Here is a 5,941-nt window from a genome sequence, read left to right as displayed (position 1 = left end):
CGGCTCCTCACTCCCAGCTCCTCACGCTGAGCTACACTCCCAGCTCCTCACTCCCAGCTCCTCACGCTGAGCTACACTCCCGGCTCCTCACGCTGAGCTACACCCCCAGCTCCTCACGCTGAGCTGTTTTTGTTTGGTCAGCCGGGTGTCTTAACACGTGCGGAAACACATCACCATGCTTTGAGAGTATACCGTACAAACCGAACCCGGACGTCCCACACCTACACATGATAGATTGTTGGAATAGAACGCACACTCTCTCCCTGGAGGGACACCTCCTGGCTACCTAATTCCAACAACAACTTGCATTTATATAGCGCCCTTCAATTCCAGAAAATATTAGGCGCAGTTTGGCAAGAGCCAAGGCTTGGGGAACCTAGAGTGTGTGTTGGGGGTACTGCTGATAAAACCATTGATATTGCCGTCCAGCATTTGGGGAAAAGAACAAAAGAAACACAGAACCTAAATAATAATAATAATAATCCTTGCATTTGGTATAGTGCTTTTCACGTCTGCTTGACGTCTCAAATTATGGTTAAAAATTGGTTAAATGTCAGACTCCACCACTGAAGTGCTCCAGAATGTGAAGGGTGCTGTATAAATGCAAGTTGTTTTGTAAATGGTTAAAGTTCTTATTAATAATAATAATAATCCTTGCATTTGATATAGTGCTTTTCACGTCTTCTAGACGTCTCAAAGCTCTTCACAGAATATACTGTAAAGTGAATTGACTGTATATCTATGGGCAAAACACAGCAGCCAATTGCACACAGCAGTGTCCCACACACAGTCGTGGATTGAAGTGACCAACTTATTAGTATTTTTTTCTTGAGGGATTATTATCGGGCATGTGGAATAAGGAAATTTGCCCAAGGTTTCGTCCTGCCAGGAATTGAACCCAGGTCTCTCACTTGCCAGGCGAGTGCTCTAACCACTGAGCTACAGGACTCCATGTACTGGTTAATACTGAGGAACCAAGAGATGTAAGAAATTCAAGTCATAGTGCAGGTAGAAAAGGCTGTTATGAAAGATACATGAGGTTTTGGGGTTCATCACAAGAGAGGTACAGATGATGAAAGCCCTTTGACCCATTTGAACTCATCCTGCCAGAATACTCATTGTTCCATATTTACCATTACAGTTTAAAGCTATTTCTTAAATGAGTCTATTATCCTACCCTCAGCCATCCTTTTTGGTAACTTGGTGCTATGGCTCAGTGGTACCACTCTTGCCTCTGAGTCAAGAAGGTTGTGGGTTCAAGCCTCATGTCAGGAGTGTCAAGTGATACATTGTCAGAGGTATAATAATAATAATCCTTGCATTTGATATAGCGCTTTTCATGTCAGGAGGACATCCCAAAGCGCTTCACAGAACACACTGTAAAGTGAATTGACTGTATATTTGTGGGCGAACGCGGCAGCCAATTGCGCACAGCAATGTCCCACAAACAGTCGTAGAATGAAAATGACCAATTTATTATTGTTTTTGGTTTTGGAGGGATTATTATTAGGCGTGTGGAGAAAGGAAACTTACCCAAGGTTTCGCCCACTGCCTGGAATTGAACTCAGGTCTCTCGCTTGCAAAGCGAGTGCTCTAACCACTGAGCTACAGGATTCCACAAAGGAAGGGGTTAGCTTAATAAGTAGCCTTTTTGCGTACTTTTTTTAATGATGTTATATTCAGTTGAAAGGCATGTTTTTGTTATTTATTTATGTTATTGTGTGATGCTGAACTGAATTCTGAGGGATCCTCAAAATATCCACTAGGTGGAACTCTGCCACTGGCTCAATCAGGTTCATAGTGGACAGAGTATGCGATTTCGGAATAACCCAATACAGTATTTCTGTGAAAGTCAGAAGAGTACATATAGCATGTTGTACATCAGACATCAACAAGTGGAGAGGGAGAAAGAAAATTAGCTGACTATTCACAGTACTATCCAATCCATCAGATATAAAACGCAATTATTAGAGATTTTGATACATTTCAGAAGGTGCGTTTGTGTCATTTTTACCCAGAACCCGAAAAGAAAATTTACACCTGTGAGTGCCAATCTTAACAACCAGCTCAAATAGGGTAATGGTGTTCTGGTAAGAAAAATATACGGCAGAAGTGAGGGTTGGAAGGTAATAGACTTTTATTGGTGAAATTTCATCTCTTGAATAAGAAGAAATCAGTCAAACAATCAGGTGGAGGAGGAAAATATAACCCTCAAATTACATGATAGATCATTATTATGCCAGGGGCATAGCCACGATTTGGCCACAGCCCACCCAACTAGCACCTGTCACTCTCTGCTCTACCTCATACTTCTTGTACCGGCTCTCTTCCCATCACTTTCCACACTGCCGTAGCACAGAGTGGAAGGTGTGATACAATAGTAAATGATGCAGCTGGGAATAAAAATTTGGTCATTGCCTGTCCACTGTAAATTGATGTACATACAGTTTTCCATTCCTAGATACACCACTTTGGATATGCAGCTGTTCAAGTCTGATAATTGTCTTCATGGTCATCCAATTGTTGAAGTCTGAAAATATACTTTCTATAAAACTATCACACATAATCTCTTATTACAGTATTCACAGCAAAGCAATAACTTAGGAAGTCATTTTGCCTTAACAATAACGATTTTACAAATGACATTTCAGTGCTGTTAAGAAACAACAAGATTTGTATACACCTATACAACAACAACTTGCATTTATATAGTGCCCCTCATGCAGGGTAGGGTCCCAGAAAGACAAGAAACTTCCCATCTTGAGTATTGAGGTCACTATGAAGGGATAGCCAACATAATTTCACCAAAAAACTTTGAAACATCAGCACTATTATTTGTCTTTGCCTTGATTATGTGAAAAGCTAATCTACATATGTGAAAAGTTGTGTTTCATGGTAAAAAATATGCATTTTTCATATACCAATCATTGTCAAAAGATAAATTGTGGTAAAATAATGCAGTGAGAAGTATGTGATATAAATATGCTCACATGTAAAAAGCAAAAGGTGATGGGCAAAGGCTCAGATAAGAAAGTAAAAATGTTGAAGGTGACTCAGACGAGATACTATGAAGGTGATGAGTTGTACCCCAGTAAAAAGAAGAAAAGGGCTACATGCCTTCAGGAAACCAGGAAGGGAGAAAATTAGCCACAGAAAAAACACAACTCGCTCCCATCTCCAAAATACTGTAGATTGTGGGGGCTAAAAAAAAGAGAAGACATGAGTATAAGGTTTACACAGTTTTTTTAAATCAAAAAATCAAGTTAAAAATAGGGTAAATTAAATCTGTCAGAGAAACATTGTTTTCATTTTTTAAATAATGAGAATAGAAGAAGAAAACGGAAGCACATAAAGGTTTTGGATTTTATTTTTATTTAAAAAATTGGATTAATTTTAGTTGCTTTGGGTTAGCATTCCATATACACGTGACAGCAGTCCAAGGTTGAAAGGGCAATATTGCCACTAGCACATTACAACAACAACAACAAGATTTCATTTATAGAGCGCCTTTCACTTCGGGAGGACGTCCCAAGTCGCTGGACAGTTGGGTCGGGACCGGAGCAGGGGGGAAATGGTCAGGGTGAGGGGAGGGAAGGGAGGGAGCGAGGAGGGGGTAGAGAGTCGAGAGGGGAGCTGAAGGCACGGTCAAAGAGAAAGGTCTTGAGACCGGCCTTGAAGGAGGAAAGGGAGGAGGCGGTGAAGGCACTGGGGGATGGAGTTCCAGAGCCTGGGGGCTGAGAGGCTGAAGGCCCGGCCACCGATGGTAGGGCGGTTGGGGCGGGGGATGTGGAGCAGACCGGAGCCAGAGGAACGGAGGGTACGGGCAGGTAGGTAGGGGGATAGTAGGTCGGAGAGGTAGGAGGGAGCAAGGCCGTGAATGGCCTTGTAGGTGAGGATGAGGATCTTGAATTCGATCCTCTGGGGGATGGGGAGCCAGTGGAGGCGAGCGAGGGTGGGAGTGATGTGGTCCCGAAGCCTGGTGCGGGACAGTACACGAGCTGCAGAGTTCTGAATGACCTGCAGCTTGTGGAGGGAGGTGCCGGGAATGCCGGCGAGGAGAGAGTTCCCATAGTCCAGCCTTGAGGTGACAAAGGCGTGGACCAGAGTTTCAGCAGCGTGAGGGGTGAGGCAGTGCCGTAGTCTGGCGATGTTCCGGAGGTGGTGGAAGGCGGTGCCAGTTGTGGCGCAGATGTGAGGAAGGAGGGACAGCTCAGGGACGAACAGAACGCCGAGGTTCCTGACCGGCTTTGAGAGGTGGAGAGTGCAGCCTTGGAGGAGCCATTAAAATACACATTGTTATGAAGATTGGCCTCTTTGCATCTCTTCAATTTATCCATCAGCACTGGTCCCCTCCACCCTACCTCACAGAGCCCAGCAGCGTTCGCAATAGTAAACTATTTTGAGATAGGCAAAGAGTTAAATTAATCTCAATACCCAAGTATGTATGCATCTCCGCAATGATTAGTTTTCTATTTAAAAGATCTAAAAAAATTTAATTTTGTGCAGAAATGTTGATTAAGTGGTTTGCCCTTTTTGTGTATTTTTATATATATGTGTATTCATGTGTATGGATTTCCACATTTCTTTCTATTTCTGTATCCTGCTTTTTCATCCACAGTCTGTCTCATATATTTAGGGCATGAGGGATTCATGTTTATGGTATAATGTTTGTCATTGAAATTTTTTTTAAATCAACTTAATTTATATAGCACCTTTTACGCAGGCTAGCATCTCGGAATGTTGAACAATGATAGGGTTGAACACCAAGCGAGGGAGAAGGGGGAGGTGATAAATCACATTTGTCCCTAAATCTGGGACATGTTTAATGATGTGAGAACATATGTTCACTTTTGATTGCACTATTATGTATGCTGGTTTGTTCCGATAGCACCTTGTGTTTTGTTCATGTGTAGATAATGCTGTACTCAGCACAAGACATTTTCTTACATGAAGTGTCATACTTGCAGTGTTACCGCACAATTACTATTTGTTACAGAGCGGTTATTTAAACAGTAACCTTATTCTTGGATACTTACCACAAACATATGTTTTCACAATGAAAAACAGCTATTAAGCAACACTTGAACAATGAATAATGCATCAATTAAACAATTATTCTTTGAAAACATAATTATAATAATAATAATAATCCTTGCATTTGATATAGCGCTTTTCACGTCTTCTAGACGTCTCAAAGCGCTTTACAGAATATACTGTAAAGTGGATTGACTATATATTTGTGGGCAAAACGTGGCAGCCAATTGTGCACAGCAGTGTCCCACAAACAGTCGTGGATTGAAGTGACCAATTTATTATTTTTTNCTTGAGGGATTATTATAATGATTATTATTATAATTGGTTCTATTCAGCACTGTGATTGAAAACGCTCACCCTTCTGCCAAACAAATATTGGTTTCTTTAATTTTCCTCAGTCATTATGTCTTTGTGGGTAACTCTGCATGAGAACAAACATTTCATTTTTTTGGTCAGCTCTCTGATACTTTCAAAAACATTTTCATGCTTAATAGTATCCAAACCAGAGACTTCCACATATGCATATACAACAACAACAAGATTCCATTTATAGAGCGCCTTTCATGTCGGGAGGACATCCCAAGGCGCTGGACAGTTGGGTCAGGACCCGAGCAGGGGGGAAATGGTCAGGGTGAGGGAAGGGAGGGAGCGAGGAGGGGGTAGAGAGTTGAGAGGGGAGCTGAAGGCTCGGTCAAAGAGAAAGGTTTTGAGACCGGCCTTGAAGGAGGAAAGGGAGGAGGCGGCCAAGGCACTGGGGGATAGAGTTCCAGAGCCTCGGGGCTGAGAGGTTGAAGGCCCGGCCACCGATGGTAGGGCGGTTGGGGCGGGGGATGTGGAGCAGACCGGAGGCAGAGGAACGGAGGGTACGGGCCGGTAAGTAGGGGGATAGTAGGTCGGAGAGGTAGGA

The 5,941-nt window shown here is 42.7% G+C and overlaps 1 non-coding gene across 1 annotated transcript; it reads right to left on the bottom strand.

Annotated features, from left to right (window-relative positions):
* Positions 1 to 877: 877 nt before the first annotated feature.
* On the bottom strand, positions 878 to 949 carry trnaa-ggc. Its single transcript has one exon. It is a non-coding gene; the product is annotated as a tRNA-Ala (tRNA).
* Positions 950 to 5,941: the final 4,992 nt, after the last annotated feature.

Source organism: Callorhinchus milii, unplaced genomic scaffold, assembly GCF_018977255.1.
Source record: "Callorhinchus milii isolate IMCB2004 unplaced genomic scaffold, IMCB_Cmil_1.0 Scaffold3, whole genome shotgun sequence".
NCBI classification, from domain to species: Eukaryota; Metazoa; Chordata; class Chondrichthyes; order Chimaeriformes; family Callorhinchidae; genus Callorhinchus; species Callorhinchus milii.
This window is presented reverse-complemented; position numbering and strand designations above follow the sequence as displayed.